The sequence below is a fragment of the Prionailurus bengalensis genome, chromosome B4 (genome assembly GCF_016509475.1).
Source record: "Prionailurus bengalensis isolate Pbe53 chromosome B4, Fcat_Pben_1.1_paternal_pri, whole genome shotgun sequence".
Taxonomy (NCBI): Eukaryota; Metazoa; Chordata; class Mammalia; order Carnivora; family Felidae; genus Prionailurus; species Prionailurus bengalensis.
In genome coordinates, this window is record NC_057358.1 from 53174646 (window position 1) to 53199370 (window position 24725).

The 24725-nt window shown below is 37.0% G+C and overlaps 1 pseudogene; it reads left to right on the top strand.

Annotated features, from left to right (window-relative positions):
* The window catches only part of LOC122473590, a 56600-nt pseudogene extending 37494 nt beyond the window's left edge, over window positions 1-19106 (top strand).
* The last annotated feature ends 5619 nt before the right edge of the window (window positions 19107-24725 follow it).

A 24725-nucleotide genomic window follows, 5' to 3' on the forward strand; every position in this document is an offset into this window, starting at 1 on the left:
ACACACTTTCTCTTTTGCCTTAAACACCTTCCTCCTAATGCCTTCTCCTTTCTTCTAAATCCTGTCCCTCTGTTAAAGTGTCAGCTCTCTTGGGAAAGACTTCTCTGAGCCACCTCCGTCCACGTCATGTGCCCACATCTGAGTCACTGTTCTCATTACACTGCATGTTTCCTCCATGATGTACCCATCACAATTCACTATCACTGTCAATTTATGCCTCTCTTTCCTCTAGGTGAGTACAAACTCCTTGAGGGAAGGACCTCTGTCTTCTTGCACCTGCATTTTCAGCATTGAGTGCAGTATTTGACACATAGTATGAGATCAAATGCAAAGGAAAGAAGGAGAAGGGAGAAAAATAAAGAGAAGCAAAGAGAAGAAAGGGCAGTGGCCATATACTAATTTCCAGATATTTAAAACCATTCCAAATAGTAACTTCTTTAAACATAAGGGTCCCGGTAGCTGAACGATTGCTGTCCTCTCTGTTTCTACAGTACCTTAGAAAACAAACCTTAGTTTTACAATCATAATTTATTTGATCATTGCAAATGAATAGATTTTGGTAATCTTGCCATTTTTAAAGCTGTAGAAAAAGAACCACAAGAAATTCATGAAACTAGGAAGTAAGAAAATCAGGATGTGAATCAGTCTGATCAACACAAATCGGGATATTCTGATACCATACCCAGGAATGGCTACACAATTTGTGGAAAATAAAAGTGCAAAATAAAAATGTGGGGCATCTTGCTCAGAATTACTGAGAATTTAAGGCAATGAAAGTAGAGCATTAAACCAAGCTCAGACCTCTTCTAAGGTGGGGTGTGTGCAACTATACAGGTTGTACGGCCGTGAAGCTGGCCTTTACTGTACATTCCCATAATTCTATGGGGCTCTCATTTGAGTGCTAGGAATGGGATTGGCAGCACATTGATCAAAGGCAAACTCTGTCTTGTCAAACTAAGGATAGCGAGAATTAGCATTAAGCACCAAGCACTGGGGTAAGTGTTTTTGGTGTCATCTCATTAATCCTCACAATAGCCTTGTATCTTCTAAGATGACTTTCTCCCCACATCTTCATCAGCCAGCTCAGTCCTATGCCTTTTGAAGCATCAACTCTTCTGGGAAAGACTTCTTTAACCCCATTCCTCTACATGGTACGAATCATTGCCTTCCTACATGGTCTAAGTATACCCTTTACTGGTTCCAGTGTGTCACCTGTGTTGATTTTATTTTCTTACCTGATACAAAAACAAACTGAGACTGAGTCATAGCTAGGAAATAAATGTTGTTGAGAAGATTTAGGTTTACAGCTCCTTTCATTGCTAGCTCAGCATTCCGTTATGCTATTTTCACCTCTTTGAGGCCACTTAACCACCTAAAGTGTTCAGCATTGGCCACCTTTGTCATCACTTTGCTTTTATGCCCACAAAAGTAGTATACTGAGGGTTGAGGAAGGAGGTGATACCTGGTTTTCTTGGTGAAAGATAACATACCAGAACATATATAGGTCTTACCTAGGCTTTGTGACTTGTTGAAGGTATGACTCAGTGTATATGAGGGTAAGTGTATGCACCTTTCTCTCCAAAGCTGGGATTAAAAAAATAAGCCAAGAAGAATCATTTATCTAAGAATAATACCTAACAAGCTATCACTTGCATCTGAAAAAGAGAGGCTAAATCCCTTTGCATTCCAGGAAGCTTGAAGACAATATTAGCATTTCTTACAGGATTTGGTTTCCTAAAATGCTAAATGATCTTAGTGTCATGTTGGAACTGCTCCATTGGCAAAATAAACATTTTACCGTGATGTAATATAAAATTTTTAAGAGCTTGACTTTGCAATTTAAATTTTAAAATATATTTTAAGATGTAATGTATATGCCTCTACCTTTAAATATGAGAATTAACATATAGAACCACAAAGTAGAGCTTAATGTTCTGCATATAACAGAAGACACATGGAAGCCAAAAATCAGCTTCTTGAAGTACAGTAACTGCTGAGATATGACCAAGATGAACATTTTTCTATGGTACACTTGGCTTAATTAATTGAAGATGAGGTCATTGATTTTTAGAAGGTGTTTAAAAAGTGCGGTTAGAGATTGACATTTTCTAAGGCGAATTCATGAATCTTTGATAATCCTCAAACAGAATAAGGAAGTACTGGTACAAAGGAGTCTTCTGTCCATCATATAAGCCCATGTGAAGTTAAATCAGTGAGGTTGTTGTTTTGTAAGTGGATGTTAACTCTCCACAAATAGTAGTAAAGCTCATAGTAATACAGAACCTAATGTGGAATTAATTTAAAAATTTTTTTAGAAAGTAACTTATTTGTAGACATTCTTCCAGGATTTTGGGAGGAAACTGTAAAGAAGTGCAGGAGATCCTCCTGGGCACATCCCAGAAAATCTCACTAATTGTTAAATAGCCTCTCTCTTGATTTCTGAGCACTTCCCCCCACTGTGGCTGGGGGAGGAATAGATGTACCCAAACTATTAAGTCAAGTGTGCAGCTGGGACTGACAGATCTAAAATGGACAGATTCACTGTGTCTGCCAACCTCAGCTTAGCAAGGGCTTTAGTCCAGATAACATCATTTTTTAACATTGTTTGATGGGCTTCCTTTCAGATATGTAGAAGTATTGCCTATCCCTTTAGCTCAATCACTCAGCTTTTCGTTTAAAAAAATTTACGTTTATTTGTTTTTGAAAGAGAGAGAGTAAGTGGGGCAGGGGCACAGAGAGAAGGAAACACAGAATCTGAAACAGGCTCCAGGCTCTGAGTTGTCAGCACAGAGCTTGATGTGGGACTCAAACCCACCAATCTTGAAATCATGACCTGAGCAGAAGGCAGACGCTTAACGACTGAGACACTCAGGAGCCCTCCCCGCCCCCCGCCTTTTTTTTTTTTTTTTTTTTTTACTGTTGGGAAGGAGGTGATACAATGAAAGTTCAAATACGCTTTCTTTTCTAGCTTTTCAAGTATATGACATTTATTCTAGTTGGCCCCAAAATTCATCAAACCTGGAGAAGATTAAGACATGTTATTGCAAGAAGGATGATGTAATAGCTTCTGACATGGAAAACAAGATTTTTCAAATTCCTTAAGTTTCCTTTCAGTGTATCAAGAACACTGGTGGATGAAGAAAAGGAAGAAGTTAAAATTCAGCCAGAAATGTATGTTCTTTTTTTTTTTTTTTTTTTTTTTTTTATCGTGGGCTGCTGCTCAAAGACAAAACGAGTAAGTAAATGAGAGCAAATGAGACCAGTATTGGACTTTTGTGCCCACTTCTCATTTGAGACTCTGAGCCCTATAAGCTACCCCTTTAAGCTACTTATCTTATGAAGTAAATATTATTCTTCTCATTTTAAAAATTGACGGGGCGCCTGGGTGGCTCAGTTGGCTGAGCGTCCGACTTCAGCTCAGGTCACGATCTCGCAGTTCGTGGGTTTGAGCCCCGCGTCAGGCTCTGTGCTGACAGCTCAGAGCCTGGAGCCTGTTTTGGATTCTGTGTCTCCCTCTCTCTCTGACCCTCCCCCATTCATGCTCTATCTCTCTCTGTCTCAAAAATAAATAAACGTTAAAAAAATTAAAAAAAAATGAGGCAAGTGGAGAGGAACAAGTTGCTCAAGGTTATTCAGATGGCATAGAACCTGGATTTGAACTCAGGACAGTCTGACTAACCACTCTTAACCATAATACCCTATATACTGCCTTTCTGTACTGCATTGTGAACAGAGCTATGGGGGGAAAAAGTTAATTAAAGTGGTGAAGACTGAAATAAAGTCAGCAAAATTTTAATATTTTGCAGTTATAGAATAAATGAGTTTCTAATTATATTGTTATTGGATATGATATGTCATTTGCCATGCTAGTGTTGTAGTCTTTTAAAATTTCCTAAGATTTTGAGTAGAAATGGAAATTTAATATATAGCTTGAACTTCTATGTTGGCTTGTTTAAAAAAAGTACAGCCTATTTAAATTGTGTTTTTGTTCAGTTGCATCCAAACTAAAAGTATATCTTTTTATTTGAATGTCTTCAGTGATTTTGTTATTATTGATAATTATGAAAAATAATATAATTTCTGTTCTTGACTTATGAAGGATCATAAACTTCTATAATAGATTTGTAATTTCCTCAGAGTTTCAGAAAATAAATTAAACGCAACAATAAAGATGCTCTTTGAAGCTCTTTTTAATAGGGTGCTTTGTTAATATTCCAGTCATTCCCTTAGAGATGGTGGAAATATTTAATAATTGTTTTGGGAACCAGACTTTTGTATAAAATAATATTTTGGGTCTTCATGTTATTTAATCCCATCATCCAACAGAATATAAACTACCTCCTGTCTAGATGTTATTTCCACTTTTAGGTTGTTGGCTCTTTATTTACATGTTTTAAAGGATTATTTCATAGCAGTTTATTTGAACTAAATGAGACATTTCTGACATCAACTTTTAAAACATGATGGTTTTGTTCTCTTTATTTAGTGTTTTGTAGATTTGCTGTCTCTAGCGCAAGGCTTGCTTTTGCTTGTAAACCTATAGTGTTACCAATTAAGTGATGTGGCAATTCCAGTAATGTTAACTATCCTGAATTAAAATGCTCTCGGACAGTAAAGCAGCAGTTGAAAATCATTGGAATTTGAAAAAAAAATGTGTCATACGATCAACATATGACACATGCTGCATGATTTTTAATGTACAAGGTCTTAGCTGGAAAATGAAGGTGAGCCTGCTACATAATTTCATGCATGACATAGCATCAAGTGGAAGGGAAGAAGAAACCTGGAGCAAATGGGAATCCTGGCTTCCCAGAATAGTGAGGGAACCAAACGCGACTGAGAAAAGTGATAAGTAAATGGTCTAAAAAGCGTTGGAGTTATCAACCAGCCAACTGGTTGATTAGATTATATTAGATTAGAATGAGAGACAAAGAAATATTTCAACGTATGATTTATAAGTAGTTTTCTACAAAAGGGAAAACCTTCAATGCTAAGTGAAAAAAAGTAAGAATATCATCAAACATAGTAAATGAGATCAGTTTCTTCTCAGCTTACTCAGTAACACATTATGAGAAAACTGTGCAGGAAAAATGTAGGTGGGACCCAATGAAAATGTCAAAATCTATCCTGATCGAAAAGAAACTCCTACATTTCATCAAAGTGGGAAAGATAACTGGGAACAACTTATGTAAGTGTGTCAAAACTTCTCTGCAACAAGTTGCAATAAAATGTGTGGCCTAGCCTGCAACAAAATCAAAATTGTGGGAATTTTAACGAAGTACCTGTGGAATTGAAAGAAGAAAACATAATGCATTTATCATCATGCCTGTTTGAATTTACAAGTGATATTGTTTGGTGAATACGTAAAAAAGTTGTGAAAAGTTCTCAATTCTATCATGTCTTCATATGATACCACTCACGAACGTGCAGAAAGGTGAACACTTCTTAAAAATGGGTCACCAGAACAAAGATATTATACATGAGCTATGAAAGTTGCAAAACAGAGCTTGACGTATATTTCATCTTACATATTGGTGTAATAAAGATGCATATGGAGATGAATGAATCCTCAGATAAGCAGATGACTGGTGAATCGAGTGTTTGGCTGACAGATTCCAAATTTAAAATTATAATTTCCTTAAAACGTTTTTTTTTTTTAATATCCTGTGCTGTTCTTAGAATTCTTTCTCATAAGCAATAAATTAAATTATATTACAGACCCTTTTTCTTTGCTTTCAAAAAATTAGCATTATTCCTTTTTGTTCTTTTTTTTTTTTGTCAGAGAGAGATAATAAATATTTTAAATCCATTTGGGAAGAAGTGAAAACATATATCACAAAGTAACCTCTGAAGCTTTCAAAGTACCCATGCCCTCTCTTCAAAGGAGGCACAATGTCAACGCATAATGGATTTTTCTTATTTCATGGAATGAACTCTCATATAAAGCAACATGAGGATGTTCACTAAGAGCAAAATTTTGTCTGTTTTGTTCACTCTACTCCCTGCACCTGGAACAGGACCTAGCACATGGTAGATGCCCAATAAATATTTTATGTAGAACTGATTGAATAAATGAATAAATAAGTGAATGAATAATTATAGGCATATATAACCCTAGAATTCTAATTCGCTGAAATTCTGCAAATCCTAACTTCATCCATGAGTGTATCAACATAATCAGTATGGGCATTTGATGTATTTAATGTGGTATTCATAATGACGCTCACTCAAACCTGGCAATGTTTTGAGTTGGCCAATTGCTACAGCAAGGCACGTGATTTATTTCCATTCCATTTCATCCTTAAAATTACTTTAAAATTACCGTGAAAATAGAAAAATAATACTAGTGGCTGGCATTGATGGATATCAGGAAATAATTGATATTCAAATTGATGGAGTCAGAAGGGCTTAGTGGCCCTGGGAAAAGATTTGCCACATCAACAGAGAGAAAGTGATGCTTCACTAATGACACCCCTAAGAGCCTATTACTGCAATTTTATATGTTCTCATTATTCACATTTTGGATTTTAGCCTCTCACTTCTAACAAACACTGCTTTGGTTATAGTTCAATGTGATGTCTGTTTAATTGCTAACAATAGCATTAGGGAAGTTAACATTATTTTATTAAAAGCTTCTACTTTTGGGGCACCTGGGTGGCTCAGTCTGTTGAGAGCCTGACTCTTGATTTTGGCGCAGGTCATGATCCCAAGGTCACGGGACCAAGCCCTTTTCTGGGCTCTGTGCTGAACATGGAGCCTGCTTACAATAGTGTCTCTCTCTCTCCCTATGCCCCTGTCCCCCACTTGCACACTCCCTCTGTCTCTAAAATAAAATAAAAAATCTCCTATTATTAAAATTAATGACCCAGTTGAAAGATTGCTCTCAAATTTCCCATTTAGCATTCATTTTGTTTTATTTAAAGTCCTTACCTAGAGTACCCAGCACTACCAATTCCTGGGAATCACATCCATTTCATAGACCTATCTGAATTATAAGTATTAGCATTCAGCCCATTAGGCATCTTGAGAGTAGGAATATAGTCCATGTTTTTAACTGATTAGGGAGTTAAAGTTATATAATAGGACTGAACGGCCAGTTTCTAAAATGCAGCTCTCCAGTTGACCTCCAAGGAAACCCAAGAGGATTAAACTGTTTTCCCTAGGTTTACCAGTGGATGCTTTGCCAATTGTCCTCACTTCCAATAGTTTATAATGTCTCTGTTCATTTAATAGTATTGCACTTCCATTCTTGTATTTTGTGTTCTTCCTTCAAGCCCTTTAGTCTGGCTGCTTTATTTTTATCCCTTGGTTTTGGAACTTCTATGTTTTAAGTGGTATTTGTTGACATTCAGTTCCGGCTCCCTGTATGTCATTTTGGGGTTTGGAGTATTCGTTTCCTTACTTGGTTTCATCTCCCATGTGTGCATATGACTCTACATACATGTATCTAGGATTCATGAGCCCCTTCTGCTCCTAGTGTGGCAAGCGTCACACCCTGGACAGGAGGGGTTAACATGTCACACCCCCTCTGGTCACAGCTCTAAAATGCACATCTTCTCATGTCATGCTCTTTCTTACAATCCTTTAATACCTCCCTGGGATGATGCTGACATTCCTTAACAGTTCCTGTGAGACTTTCCATGATACGGTCCAGGCTCACCTCTCCAAGGCCACATTTCATCATTTAATCTCTGGCAATATTGAAATGTTCTCAGTTCTCCAAATCTGTTCTCTCTCCTTTCACATGCTTCTTCCTGTGCTAACAACACATACCTCCCTAATGCCATTTACCCTCAGGACTCAGGTTATGTACCCTGTCCCTTGGAAGACCTTCACTACCACCTTGCAGATTATACATAGTCAAGCCACCTGCTCCCTGGCCCCTTGTACTATCAGAGAACAACTGATCCCCTAGATTTTGATTACCTATTTACTTTATTCCCTACTGACTTTAAAGTTCTTGAAGACAAGACCTGTGACTTGTTCACTATTTTATGTGTAGAAAAATACTGAGCGCAAATTAACCAGGCAATATTCTTTCATAAACAGAAAGGTAGGTGTTTTGTCTTATTCAGCATTGTATTCTAAAGACTCAAAATCATGAATGTTTTCTTCCTGATTCCTCTAGATTTCTATGAATTTTTCCAAATATTTGAATTTAAGCTTATGTAATAAAAAACTATTCATTTTTTGCTGTTTTAAATTATGATTTAAAAATTTTAAATTACCTTTGAGCATTGCCTTGGCTAGTTCCTGTAAATTTTGGCTATAATTTAGTCATCATCATTAATTCCTGAATACTTTATAATTATAGATTTATAGTTTTGGTCTAATATTTAAAAGACTTCTTGTATAATTTTTTTAATGTTTATTTTTGAGAGAGAGAGAGAGAGAGACAGAATGCAAGTGGGGGAGGGCAGAGAGAAAAGGGAAACAGAGAATCTGAAGCAGGCTCCAGGCTCTGAGCTGTTAGCACAGAGCCCGACGTGGGACTTGAACCCATGAACTGTGAGATCATGACCTGAGCCGAAGTCGGATGCTTAACTGATTGAGCCACCCAGCTGCCCCTTTAAAAGACTTTTTGAATTGTTAAATGATTGGGATCCTTCTTTAATATTTCTTCTATAAATATCTAGTTTCACTCTTTTGCAAAGTAAATATAGATAGCAATTTTTGGACACTTGGAATTTGTGTAGGTTTTTTTGGCAAAATATATCTTTGCTATATATAGATATGTTTTAAGGGTCATGTATACTAGTTAACTGTTTAAAGCCTTACAAAATCTGAAATATATACAATTCTGAATTTATTAGTCTTCATTATATATATTTTATATAATTGATTAAGGGCTAAGAAATGTGTATTTAGTTGTGCCTATGCCTTATTATCATTAAATGCCAAGAAATTTTCTTTATGTATTTTGACACATTTTACAAGTTTTATTTTTTATTATTTTAAATATCCTCTTTCATCCATGTTAAAAAAATCTACCATCTGTTCTACTTTGTTGAAACTAATAAGGTTATTTGTCTCATTTTTCTTAATAATGCCTAACTCACTGCCACCCACTGTTTTATGTGTTACCTTTCCTTGCTGGTTTGCTTAAGTTCTGTCTTTTTAAGTAAAGCTCATTTGATTTTGGAGTGCTGTGAAATGTCCCTTCTGTCTCCCCTCAAGCCAAATGAGAGGGGATTCAAGGAAGCCCCTTAAAGAGGTTGCCTTGTGTGCTGGGGTTTGGGGCACAGTTTGTTGCCCCAAGAGCTACAAGACTCACTGCCTTAGGAAAAACTTGCATCGCCAGAGGTCTGTGGAAAAAAGAATTCATGAATGCTTTCTGGCAACTCCTGAGGGCCACATGGAAGAGAGAGACATAACTGCAGCCCCCTTTCAGGGGTGATAAGCTCTTGAGAAAATGTAATGGGCCTCAGAAAATCAGGCTGAAGTCCTGAATGTCCAGGCAAAGGAGACCTCACTTGTGTTATGAATGCAATAATGGGAGACCCTGTGCCCAGTGACAGTTCCATAGAAATTACAAAGATGCTCCATGAGAAAGAATCAGCCTTAAATCCCTGCCAAGCCCAGAGGAAAACAATGCCAGATTACACTGGTGCCTGTCAAATAAGAACTTTCTTGGAGTTTACAGCTCTCTAACACCTCTGTGAAATCTAGAAGATCAGGATCCAGGCTGTCGACAAAGAGGAGAAACAGTGAAATAAAGGAGGTAACTGGAGCCCTCCCCACACTGCAGGCTTACAACCCATTCCTTAACCTGAGCAGGAAGGGAAGAAGTTGTTGTTGTTTTTTTTAATAACAATTATTGTGGGTCTTGTTTGGCAGCCATATATATTACTGACATATAGTTGACACACAATGTTACATTAGTTTCATGGTAATTGGACAAGATTATGCCTTATGCTATGTTCACCACAGATGTAGCTACCATCTGTCTCCATACGAGGACCGCTATTACAATACCATTGACTATATTCCCTATGTTGTACCTTTCATGGCCGTGACTTACTCATTCCATAATTGGAAGCTTTTATCTCTCACTCCCCTTCACCCATTTTCCCCATCTCTTCACCCCTCCTCTCTGGCAACCATCAGTTAGTTCTTTGTATTTATGGGTCTATTTCTGCTTTTTGTTTGTCTATTCATTTGTTTTTTAGATTCCACATGTAAATGAAATGATATAATATTTGTCTTTCTCTGTCTGACTTATTTCACTTAGCAGAATACCCTTTAGGTCCATCTATGTTGTTACAAATGGCAAGATCTCATTCTTTTTTACGGATGATTAATATTCCTCTGCGTGTGTGTGTGTGTGTGTGTGTGTGTATGGTACATATCCAGTGTATACCACATTTTCTCTATTAATCTATCTATGGGCACTTGGGTTTCTTCCATATCTTGGCTATTGTAAATACTGCTGCAATAGTCATAGAGCTGCATATACCTTTTTGAATTAGTATTTTCGGGGTTTTTTTTGTTGTTGTTGTTAAATATCCAGCAGTGGAATCACTGAGTCATATGGTATTTCTATTTTTAATTTTTAAGGAACTTTCATACTGTTTTCCACAGTGGCTGCACCAATTTACATTCCTACCAACAGTGCACAAGTTTCTTTTTTCTCTATATCCTTGCAAAAACTTGGGGAATGGAGGAAGTTTTAAATGCAGTTGGGAGTCTTGACCATTACTTGGGAATGATCATTTAAAGACTAAAATTAAATGTTTTATGACTAAAAGTGACCAGAGGACTTTTTGTTTTCTGAGAATGATCAGAAAAGCCTTGGGATCTGCTTAGACTTCATTGAAGGGGCACAGGATTAGTCTCACAGAACAGATTTGAATGAGCAGTGAGGGAAGAGAACAGAATTTTCTGTTTAATTCTAGGGAAACTGTTTCAGTGACAGTATACTTTTCCCTCTGTGTGTTTTCCTGGATCAGTGGTTCTTACATGTTGATGCAAATCAGAACACCTGGAGAACTCAGAAAGAACACTGAAGAGTAGGCTCATTGAAGAGAATAAGCCTGAGCTTCTGGAGTTATACCAACTTCCCAGGTGATTCTGATTCCATCTAAGGTTTGAGAACCACTGTCTTGTCGGTGGAAAAATGGATAAGGCTGTGTCATGAGCTGCTTGCTAAATGCAAATTAAATCAGAATCCCTTCTGGAAGTTATCTGTAACTGGACTCAGTCCTGTTTTTCAAATTGCTTATTCTTCCTGTCTGTGTTTCAACCTTATTCCTTTGTCTCATTTATTTATATCCTAAAGAACTAATGTCCTAACCACTCCATAACCATTCTACCTTATCTTGTATCTAATTACCATAATTAGGGTGCTTCATATTCTATTTTAATTTTATGCATCATCAGGTTGTGTGCTGAAGGCCCAGGAAAGGACTTTGGCCTTGATACAGTGAGGTCTTAATTAAGGAAGATTCTTCCCCCATTTCTCTAGATTTATTATTTTGGTATAACATCCTTTTATGTTAACATGATTTAGTTTACAAATCTACACATTGGACAATTAAGCTTTTTATTTTAATTTTCCCCTTCAGTTAATCATCAGTATTTAAAAAAAATCCATTTTGCTGTATTGATGAATGTATCAATGACTTGTATATTAGTTTCCTCTGGTTGCTGTAACAAATTACCACGCATTTCAGTGGCATAAAATATATTTTCTCACAATTCTGGAAGCCAGAAGTCCAAAAGCAGTTTCACTAGGCAAATCAGGTGCTGGCATGGCTGCACTGAGCGCTCCAGAGGCTCTCGGGGAAAAATCTGTTCCTTGCTTCCTTCAGCTTCTGTGGCTGCTAGCATTCCTTCATTTGTGGCCACATCACCAGCATCTTCAGATCTCTCTGTCTGCTGCATCTTCACACTGTTTTCTCTCTTCTACGTGTGTGTCCGTCTCATAATTCCTTCTGTTTCTCTTGTATAAGGAGACATGTAATTCCATTTAGGGCCAACCAGGTTAACAAGGATAAGCTCTTCATCTCAAGGGCCTTAACTTGACCACCTATTTTGCCATATAAGGTAATAATCACAGGTTCTGGGGATAAGGAAGTGAGTATTTGGGGGGGGGACCCAGTTTTTCAGCCTACCACAAATTATATTGCTGTGACATTATGACCTCTGTGTAATATTTCACTGTGTAAATACACCAGTTTATTTATATCAATGGGTCCCTGGGTAGTTTTCAACTCTCTGCTATTTTAACTGGTGCTGTTAGAAGATTCTTGCCCATGTCTCCTGTTGTACGGATGCATGAGCTTTTGTAGCATGTATGCCTAGGACTAAAAATTCTGGTCATGGAGTGTGTGAATGTTCAAGTTTTGGAGGCAAGGTCCAACTGTTTTCCACAATGGTTTCACTACCTTTACAATGGTAACATACAAGAAATCTTGGGAGTCTACAACCTCCCTGATACTTGGCATTTTCGCATTTCTAAAGTTGTGCAAACTTAATGGCTGTAAAATGGTATCTCATTATGGTCTTAATTTCCCTGCACTAATCATTAATAATATTTAATATATTTATTTTTTAAGTTTATTTATTTTGAGAGAGAAAGAGAGAGAAGAAGGGAGGAGGGCGGGATAAAGAGAGAGAAGGAGAAAGAGAATCCCAAGCAGGCTCCTCACCAGCAGCACAGAACCCAATGTGGGGTTCCAACTCACAAACTGCGAGATCTTGACCTGAGCCAAAACCAAGAGTCAGATGCTTAACCGACTGAGCCACCCAAGTGCCCCTATTATCATATATTTATTGTCAATATGCATTTTACCTACAGTTAAATGTCTGTGTCTTTTTATCCATATACTTTCTGCTTTTCTTATTGATTTTTAAGGAGTTTTAAAAGATATATTCTTTATAGCAGTCTTCTGTTGTTGCAAATGTGCAAATGTTTTCCTTCATCATAACCCTTCCCCAACCCCACCTGTTTCCTTAAGGTGTTTTGTATGAACAAAATTTCTTACTTTTGATACAGTACTGTTTATTTTTTGTTTTGGTTTTTGGTTTTTGTAAATAAGAAATCTTTACGTAGTAAAGATTTACCTTACTTAAAGGTAAGACCTTACCATTAAGGTCTTAAAAATATTCATCTATATTTTCTTCTAGATGTTTTATATTTCCATTTTTGCATTTAAAATCCCTATTTCACTTACAATTATTTTATTATTAAATATTATTATTATTATAAGCAGTAGGGATCAAATTTGACCTTTTTCTGTAATAGATAACTTTTTTCCCAACTCCAGTTATTAAACAGTTCCTTTTTTCCCATCTCTGCATATATCAAATTTCCACCCTGAAGTAGCCCTATTTTGGGAGTTCTTTATCTACTCTGCTGGTCACTTGGTCTCTATTACTATGGCAGCCATTGTCTTAATTATCCTGGTGTCATCATAAGCTCCAATTGTTTAAATTTCCTTAAGTAATATCTTAGGTTAAAAAATGATCTCTATGGATGAAATATATTTTGCATGTGGTATTATCCATTGTAAACATTTTTTTTGAAAATATACATTTTTGAAAGGAGTGGAATTAGGTAATTCTGAAACCAGACATTTATTAAATATTCTAGTATGGAAGAAATAAAAATGTCTTCTTCGTATTGGTATATTTGGGATTTTATTTGTAGAGTCAGCATATTATAAACTAAAGAACCACAAGTTTTAAGTTCAAGGTTAGTGTTCACCAAAGATACTTATGGGTTGCTACTTGTTTTTCCAAGTATAAAATGGGCCTGATGCAGCTTACACCTCAAAGTGAATTTTTTGGTGATAAAAATGACAGATTTCACATTTTCTAATTAAGTGAGGCTTAGTCTTTGCATGTGCTTGAGATTTTAGTCTATTTTAGACAATCAAGTTTCAGCACATTGGAAACATGCACTTTAACTTAGGGGGTACATTCAAAGTAGTTTCTGGTAAGTTGATTTGCTTGGAGAAGATTGAGGGGGCAAGTCACTGTAACTTGCTGACTGCACTTTCATAGATCTGGTGTCACCTGAGGGGAGGCTAACTGGCTTGAGGATGCACACTGAAGTATGACTCCAGGTCCTCTAGTCTGCCCTATATTCTAGAGCAGCTTAAAAAACATACACAGATTTTTTTTATACTTAATGGGCACCAACTCTGAGCTAAAACTAATTGCTGGGAACCGGCCCCACTGAGTCCACTGTTGAGTGAGAATTTTTGAGAGGTCAGTTGCTAAGCATAATCCTGATATGAAACATCATACCCTAAGTCCCTTCTCTGGATTTTCTCAGTTCTTCCATATAAAGTTGAAGTAGATATCATTAACAACCAACTGGATCGTCATAGCAACATCTTGATCAATGCAGTCAGTGCCGGGCGCCTAGGTGGCTCAGTCGGTTAAGCGTCTGACTTTGGCTCAGGTCATGATCTCACGGTTTGTGAGTTCGAGCCCCGTGTCAGGCTCTGTGCTGACAGCTCAGAGCCTGGAGCCTGCTTCAGTTTCTGTGTCTCCCTCTGTCTCTGACCCTCTCCATTCAGGCTCTGTCTCTGTCTCAAAAATAAATAAACATTAAAAAAAATTTTTTTAAGTGCAGTAAGCACCATTTGGTAGGAATCACCAAATAGCAGCACCACTGCAACTCCCACTGACAGAATGAGTTCCATCCTCTTTGCCTATTTTACTCAATACAAGTTCAGAGTCTAACATGGAAGCGTCCATTTGGAGATGCCAATACCCTAAGTGCTGGGAGTGGGAGACAAATACAGGAGTGGGTTTTGCTCTTTTCAGCTTCTATGGTGGGAGATAGTTCAACAAAGACATATGATGGGGAATTCTCCAGATACACAAAGGTATTTCAGATTCTAGGCAGCCAAAGAAACACAAGTGTAATTTGCCCCAAATCACTGAGCTAAGTGAAAGAGTCCAACTGCAAATCTTTCTACTCTAAGACTCATGGTAGATACTGTGTATGATTAGGTAAACAGTGATAATATTTTGGATTTATAGCATTTCTCAGCAAGTAAACAAACCCTGAACCACTTTGACACTTGTTTGCACTTAAAAAATTTAGCAGTTTGAATAATTTATTACTTTATGTAACAGATGACCAACCTGAGAGAAAGAGACACTAAATGGCTTCCCCATGCAAATAGTCGATAGTAGATTTACCATTATTTGTTTTTCCTGACTCTGTTTCAACTTACTACTGTCCATTACCTGCCCTTGGAAAAGAAAAGGATATGGCTACAAATGAAACACTTTGAAGCTGAGTGATGTGTTTTCCTCCCCCAGGCTTTTTGTATGATGCAGGAGGTTAGTAACAGGAAAACTGAAATTTAGGAGATACAGAAAATAATGGATTTGGTCCGACTGGACTATGAGAGGATTAGAGCTGAGTTAAATTATCATAGCTTTAAATAATGCAAAGTCCAGCTTAAATGGAAAGGTACTCTCAAAACTTCTTGGCATATTTCCACTTTAATAATCCAACACCATCTGTGAAAACAAAATGAGTATTATAGGTCTCCACTAAATGGATTATATGTTTCTTAGCAGACACCTGTTCAGAGCACTTAGGTATTAGGTGACTCAGGGATCTAAAACACATCCATATCTATTGATTGAGCCTAGATATCGAATCTAAATGTCGGGAAATACAGTGGCAGTTTTAGAGAAGAAATATCATGGGAAAAATATTATATATACAGTTTAAGCTCTTTGAATTTGAGATTATCAAAGGCATAGTCTTATTCATTTGCACAGAATGGCTAATTTATGAAATGTGTTCACAGTGCAGACACACTGTCAAACATTGGCTACTACTAGGGCAGTGCAGGTGTGTGGTCATATATTATGGGATATAAGTTGGGGAGTTAGGGAGGCCTGTCCATCCACTGACAACCTAGGGTTTCTCTATAATGTTAGGTGTGTCTGGCCAATCTGGCTGAATGTGGTGGCCCTGGATTTGTCACTAAAATTTGGGTCGGCTTAGTCCAGATTTTCTTTCTTTTATCTTGTGTTCTTCAGGACCTGGTAAAAAAGCTATAATAAAGATGAGTATAGACTTGAATTTTGTTACAATTTAATTTGTGCTGTAGAAATACACTGAACTTTGAAAAGCAAGCACAGTGATTCAAGAAAAAGCAAAAATTAAATAGGAGGGGATACACATTGCAAGTAAATGTAGCCCACACTCCAATAATACTTTAGAATTAAAAGAAATAAGAATCACCCAGGACTCTGATATATAGGAGAATGAATGCTTTTCAAACTTGAGTTTTTGTGCATGTATGCACAAGGACCTAGGAACAGTTCGATACCTTTTGAAAAATAATATGTTTCGTGATAAAACTCAGTCTGAAATAAGAAATAACATAACTCATTATGTTTCTTGAATGTAGGGGCTAAAGTATGCATATTCCAGTGGATATTGCTGTGGAGAAATGCATGAAGATAAATGAAAATAGGCTTAGACAGATATAGCTATTATTCTGTTCTTCAGGACTGGAGGAAAGGAAACGGGTAAGGTAGGACGGCCCAAAAGAAAAAAAAAAGATAGATAGAAGTTTGTCCTAGAAGTTTCTTTTCCACCTACTTTACTGGGAGTCCTGCTACCCAATACATAGACTTATAAAAAATGGGAAAAATGACTTTAAGCTAACTGATGATGCTGTGTAGTAAATGCATCCTCCATTTAGGTAATACATTTGTGACTTGGAGTGCTGTTGTGGAACATATTTGGGGATAGACACATCAGCACACTTAGGCTTAATTAAAAAAAAAAAAGTAGGAGAAAGTAGAAATTGCTCTTGGTCCTGGAAGATAATTGTTTTTCTTATTAATCAAATCTCATTCATAGGTTAGCAAAGAGAAGAGATAATAGAAGTAAGTCTTTAAAACAGAAGGATGTTTGAAAATGGCTATTTTAAGATTTTTTACTCTAGGACAGTGTGTCCTGACCTTTAGTGCTTATAAGCATCACCAGAAGTAGCAAAAAAAAAAAGTAAAAAAGGTAGATTCATATGCTCCATCAGCAGAAATTCTGATTTGGTGGGTCTAGGGGAGCTCAGGTATTTTAATTCTTAAAAAGCTTCTAGGAGATTCTGAAGCAGATGGTCTTGAGAGAATGTGATGATCTCAGGTCCACAATGAACAGTATTCCTGTTCAGTTCATCAGGAGCAAGGCTCTTACCTGTGTGTAATACAGCTCCAGAGTCTAAAATTTAAGATAGAGAATTGTAAGTGAAGAACTGGAAAGGAATTGCAAGGAGCTGAATGAAAATATTTGTTTGTATTGTGAGAGCTGAGAGGAGGACTTTTTTTTGAATTGAAAAAAAATGAAGTACAACAAGATAAAGGTTATGTTCTTTATTTCTAGCAGATTGGTTTTAAGGGATTGTTTATATTTTGTCTCCCTTAATCATATCATTAGCAGTAACAGTTGGTTAAGGGATTTTAGAGGCTTTTTTTTTTTTGTCAATTACAAGTGTTAGAATACACAGAAATAGATAAAACTCTGAGTAATATAAACAAACATCCACCCAAACAGGCAGTATTTGAATATGTCATTGTAATAGAATATATAAATGTGAAGATATTTCTGTATCTGCATTTACAAGACATATCTATTTCTACTATAGATTCTCTGAGGAAAATGTTTGATATTTTTTTTTTTTTTACTATTTGCTTATAGTTCATAAAACAAAAGTGTTGCTTCTTAGGAGGTTGAAAACAGTAACTAAATATAAAGTTACCACATAGCTTTCTGGATACTAATCATCAAAGAAGAGTTCTGGAGCTAGTACTCGTCTATGGACTGGAATTTATTGACTTAATTATAACATTGCTAAGTATGAAAAAAAATCAATGTACCAAAAAAAAAATACATAGAAAACACTTATACTGGGACTTTTTCATTATGGGTAAGAAAACAGGACAAGAGTTTTGAAGAATGTTATTATATATACCACTAAAATTGCTTCCAATGGAAATTCAAAGGAATAGAATGGTGTGATCATGAAATAAAAAAATGTTAAAGACTAAAGCAGAACATGGCCTAACATAATATGCTGCAGGGGGGGATGTAATGTGTGTTGAAAGACAAACAAAATAAATATAAGAAATTAGGCCAATTAAAGACAAAAAACTTATGACAATAACCTTCTGAGTTTCCCCAGAGAGGTTAAGAATGCTCTCTGAAGATGGGAACCCATGAGGCAAATGGGCCCAGATGATTCTAAGGAAGAAGAAAAAGGGAAGCAATGATCATGAAATTACAGATCTGGGAGGGATTTGAAAGATTAGTCACATGCCATCTGCAGCAGTCCTTCAAGTTGATGGCCCTACTGCCACAAACATCACATAGAATGGCCTCTCTAGTCTCCATTCATGATTCATAGAATACATATTTAATAGTCTCCCTTGACTCATTTTTTTATATCTAGTAACCTGTCCTACCCTATGTCCTGCTCTTAAACTTCTTTTTTTACTAAACTATTTTTACCTCTGTCTTATACTCTGAACTTGACAGTTATATTAAGGCTTTGGCTGTGACCATACTCTGCTCTCCACATTCAACCAGTCATTGTTGGTACTCTCATATCCTGACACATCCTCAGATCTTCACCACCACCCCTCCACCCACCCCAGTTTGCTCTTTTTTGCCCTGCGACCAAGACTTACTTAAATCCAACCTCTTAATTGGAAAGCTAAATAAATGAAGTTCTACAGAAGTTATGTAGCTTACAAAAGACATTCGGATAATCAGTAGACATAATCCTGGTCTGTTTACAACCATCCCAGTTTTATTTCTACCTAGAGTTCTCTTTTTAGTACTAGTATCAATGGGTAGATACATACATTTTAACTCAGGTCCTCCTCCTAGTAATTTTTTTCTTCAGCTCACTCAGCAGCAGGTTGTCCAGAAAGGGATGCTGACACAAGTTCCTGTGCTCCACTCATCGTTGTTGTAGCGTGATTCCTTAGACACCCGGCACGCCTTGACCCTCAAGGTGTTGCGTGACTTGCTGTACACAGCACGGTCCACACTCCAGCAGCAACAACACTGCCTGGAGTTTGTGAGAAATGCAGAATCCCAGACCTGCTCCACCCACTAGCATCAGAATCCACATGTAATCTTTATCCTGATGAGAGGAAGGGAGACTGAAGCTACAGAAGCAAAACTCCTTGTTTTGAATTTTGTTAGCAATTATGTTGGGACAGTCATTTACACTCTACTCTTTTTACTTTAAAAAATATTTCATGACTATTTTTAATGACTAGTTTTTTTTAAGAGCAGTTTTAGATTCACAGCAAAATCAAGAGGACAGTACAGAGCTTCTCCACATCACCCTCTGTCCCCACACATGCACAGCTTTCTCTTTTGTCAACAACATCCCTCATCAGAGGGGTGCGTTTGCTGCAATTGACGAACCTCCACTGACACATCATGATCACCCAAAGTCCATTGTTTTATATTAGGATTCACTCTTGCTGCTGTACATTCCGTGGGTTTGGACAAATGTATAATGACATGTATTATTATTATTATAGGATCATTCATTCATTATCATTATAGGATCATTCCGAGCATTTTCGCTTCCCTAAAAATCTTCTGTGCTCTGCATATTCATCCTTCCCTTTTTCCCCATCCCTGACAATCACTAATCTTTTTAATGTCTCCATTTTCAGTATGGCATATAGTTGGAGTCATGCATAGGTAGCTTTTTCATATTGACTTATTTCACTTAATCACATATGCTTAAGGTTCCTCCATGTCTTTTCATAGCTTTATTGCTCATTTATTTTTAGTGCTGAATAATATTCCATTGTCTGATGTACCACAGATGTTAACCTACTGAAGAATAAGTTGGTTACTTCCAAGTTTTGGCCATTATGAATAAAGCTGATACAAACATCTATGTGCAGGTGTTTGTGTGGATATGAATTTTCAACACCTTTGGGTAAATATCAAGGAGCATGATTGCTGGATTATATAGTAAGAATATGTTCCCTTTGGAAGAAATCACCAAACTGTCTTCCAAAGTAGCTATACTATTTTGCATTCTCACCAGCAATCAATGAGAGTTCCTGTTATTCCACATAATCACCAGCATTTCATGATGTTGGTGTTCCAAATCCTGGCCATTTTAATAGGTAAATAGTGGTATCTCATTATTGTTTTACTTTCATTTTCTTGATGACATACGGAATATCTTTTCATGTGTTTATTTGCTGTCTGTATATCTTTAGTATCTTCTTTGGTAAGATGTCTGTCAAGGTCTTTGGCCCATATTTTAATCAGATTGTTTCTTTTCTTAGTGTTGAGTTTGAGTTCTTTGTATATTTTGCACAATAGTCCCTTATCAGCTGTGTTTTTAGTAAATATTTTCTTCTAGTGTGTGGTTTGTTTTCTCATTCTCTCTCTGTTGTCTTTCATAGAACAGAAGCTTTTAATTTTAATGAAGACCAATTTATTATTCTTTCCTTCATGGATTGTGCCTTTGATATTGTATCTAACAAGTCATTGCCATACCCAAGTTCATCTAGATTTTCTCCTATGTTATCTTCTAGGCGTTTCATAATTTTGCATTTTACATTTACTATCAACATTTTTTAAAGATTTCTTTTATCACTTGCAATACCTAAAAACATGTTGGCCTTTCTTGCTTGTGATAATAAGGGTTGCTTGAGTGAAATTTATGTTCATTCCTTCTCTTATTTAGGAACTTCTTGCTGTGATTCATACCACAGCAGGATCTAAAGGCATTCTGACTCATTTAAGAGAGAAGTTTAGAATGTGTCAAATAGGTTGCATTTTTTAAAGCCCCATGATGCTATAGTGTGTAAACATGCTTTGTATAAACAGTCCACAAAGCCTGGTATTCCTGCTTTGTTCAGCAGTAGCTAGGCTTTTAAAACTGTGGGATACACAATCCTAGAGCCAGAAACTTAAGAAGAAGTTGGTAACTTGGAAGAATTTGCAAGGAACTGAATAAACATGGCACCTACATTATGTGGGCTGACAGAAATTGTCCATTTCAGTGATCTTCTACACCATATCTCACATTTTATAAGGACGATATGGGTTCACATTTAGCCATCATCTTATAAAGTGGAGTTGTCTTACAAATGAGCTGTGTCTATTTGGGCATTTGAGAAAACATGAAGAGCTGAGAAAGTGTGACGATTCCTGACTCAGGCCATGTTACCTTGATATGCATGTTTTGGATAGAAAGTCATGGCTTCTAATGTCTGCTTGAGGGAACTTGGGTGTCTGGGGTAATAGAAACAAAGTGGAAAGCATGGATGGAGTACCTTTGATATTTACATCCAAGGTTTTGAAATTCTGGGCAAACTATCAAAATGCAATTCTATACATAATCCCAAAGAAAGCATAAACAGAGTATTTCCTTTTTATTACCGTTTCCCTTTGTTTTCCCCAAACTATAAATGCTAATATTTTTCTAGCTTCAAAGTTTATAAAATTAAATGTCCTAGATACTCGCAGTATAACTAACCTCTAATGGAATCCTAGAAGCCTAATTTAAATCCTCAGGAATCTATTTTAGGTTCTAGTAATATAAAATATAAAGTTCCCAATAAACTTTAGAGATTGACATTTTGTGTACCGGAGGTATAAGAATCTTTGCCTTTTATGCACAGGTTCAGTTTTCACTTGCTTTAGCTCATCTCTGGAATTTTGGAAAGAATGACTGGTTTCACAAAAAACGCTTCTTGACTTAGAAGGTTTGACTAATGGAGGGGAAACAGCCATGGGCAGGATGAATGGGGGGAAAACTTCCTGAAAACTAGAGAAATGAGAGAAGCCAAGGGAGAAATCATCCTGTATTCTTTGGCCATCACTGCTATATTTGTTCTACTTTTGCAGTTTATAACTGTAGAAATGTCATGAACATAAATATGAGAAAGTGTCACTCAAAGTGACAACTTCAGCCACATGTGCTTAAGTTATTTCAGCAGGACCATGCACTCAAAATCAGCCTTGAGTGAACAAATTAACCAAAAATTTGAACATAAAGGTTTGCCCCTAAAGAGTTTTTGGCCAGCTGCGAATAGGTGATGTGGACCCAAGATCACAGGCATGTCATGAGGGATAACTATAAAGCATGTTTTATCAAGGCGGTGACTACCTGATTTATCCAGAAATAGACATTTCCAAGCCCACACCTTGATTTTTCACTGCACGTTTATTATTTTCCAAACCCAATTCTTTACTGACACTAAATTCCAATTCTGAAAATATTATGTTACAGTGGCAGTCCTGAAGGTAGGTTCTAGATAAACATAATGCCACACTACTTCTGTGCATTTCTTTTTTTCTTTTCTGTACTTCATCATCTTAACCTGTTGATAGTGTCCAAACTGAGGTCTCAGTTTTACAGCTGGAAGTGTTAGCAGTAGGAAAAAGGGGAAGAGACATTGTCAAGATTTAGAGAAGTACCAAGGATCAATAATAGAATGACAAGATTTTAAGGACAGCAGACGGTAGCAAACTGTCAGCATTTGGTCAATATTTCCACATTCAGGTGTGATAGGGTGATAAAGAGTCCAGAGAGGGACGAACAACCAGGAAATCAACAGGCATGATCATGATGATGATGATAATACTATGGCACATTTATCTGTTGCTGCGAATTCACTGGCTACTTTCACACAGAGGGAATTAACAATGTCTCACAGTTTATCTGCACCTAGGGAAGTGTATTTATGGGGTAGAGTGTCTGGTCTTAATTGTACTAAACTTTTTTCAAATTGACAAATGGTTCTAATGGATTTCTGCAAAAAAAAGACAAACAGACAAACAAAAATCCGTAGACTGAAAAATTTGTAATGCAAGAGCAAGCAGAGAAGACAATGGAAGAACTGCCATTTCTACCCCTAGTCACATTATAAAGTAAAATAAGGATCACTAATCACAGCAATATATTTATCATATTGCTCTCACTGAAGTTTTTGTACATAAAAAATGAAATAATGTGAACTTATGTCATTTTATTTCCTCTTTAGGTTTAGAATTAATTCCTTAGAGGGAAGCCTGACAGGGGATGAGATAAAACATCTCACATTGGGATGGTCCCACGGGATGTGGCAGTCTTGGAGGCAGATTTCAGGAATCAATGTCCTTGGTCCAGCAAGTGGGGTAAGTGGCGGAAGTGGCCAGTGAAGAGCAAGAAGGCAGGACACATGGCATTTCTCATATGGGGTGAGCCGAGGTGCTAGGCAATGGTCCTCGGCTGTGCATGTTGTGGGTCAGTGCTTCATAGAGGGTCAGCAGTGGATTGTATGAGAAGTTTGGGTTTCTATTTGTTGGGTGAGATGAATTGCTTACTTTGTTTTCCCCTTCCCTAGTCTTTGGAAGGTGGAAGGAAGGTATACTAGATTGACTCGTGTTAACCCTTTCAACCAAAAGGTATGTGCAAATCATAACCCCTAGTACCTGCAAATGTGACATGATTTAGAAATAGGGTCTTTGCAGATGTAATTGAGTTAAGATGAGGTCATACTGGATTAGGGTGAGCCCTAATCAAATGAGTGGTGTCCTTAAAGAACAGGAAAATTTAGGCTTTTTTTCCCAGCTTTACTGTGCTATAATTGACATATAACATTTTGTAACTTTAAGGTGTACAAGTATTGATTTGATACACATATATTTCAAAACTATTTCCACCACAGTGTTAGCTCACACCTTCATCATGTAACATAATTCTCTTTTTTGTGGAGGAGTGGTAAGGACATTTAAGATCTACTTTCTTGGCAACTTTCAAGGACATAATAAAGCATTATTAGCTATAATCACCATGCTGTCATTAAATCCTTTAAACATATTCACCTTACACCTGGAAGTATGTATCCTATAACCAACATCTCCCCATTTCCCACACCCCCCAGCTCCTAGTAACTGCCATGCTATTCTCGCGTTCTGGGAGTTCAGCTTTTTTAGAGTCCACACATAAGTGATATCATACAGATTTGGTTTCTGTGCGACTTATTTTGCTTAGCATAATGTCATTAAGGTCCACCTATGTTGTCCCAAATGGCAAGATTTCAAGAGGAAAATTTGGAAACAAAAATAGGTGAGGGAGAGAGCCACAGAATGTGGAGACAGAGATTGGAGTGATACATCTATGACCCAAGGAAGGTCAAGGGTTGCCAGAAGAGTACTCCCCAGAAGCTGGGAGAGAGGGGTATAACATTCTCTCTCAGGGCATCCAGAAGTAGCCAGCCCTGCTCAGAAACCTAGATTTCAGGTTCTAGCCTCCACAACCATGAGAGAATGAATTTCTGTTGTTTTAGGCCACTTACTTTGCGCTAATTTGTTATGGCAGCCCTAGGAAATTAGTGCAGAACAGTAGAGATTAGCTCTCTATTTTGGGAGGAAGTTAATTGATTTGCCCATTACACATCATTATTAAAAGCAGAATCAAGGCTAGCTATATGAATGTGGGCACATTACTGGGCTTCAATTTCATCTGGAAAAATAATGTGAGAACCTAGAGGCAATTTAAAGTTTCTTTAAACTTTTTAAAGTCAAAAAAATATATGTCCTCTCCACCTTTCTTCCCTCCTTAATAATGAAGCAATTATTATACACTACTGTGTTTGGTGCAGGAGTTAAAACAACGTCATTAAATTCATACATTCTAGAGCAGTGGTTCTCAATTCCTAGTGCACATCAGAATCAGCTGGAGGACTTAAGAAAGCCAGAATGCCGG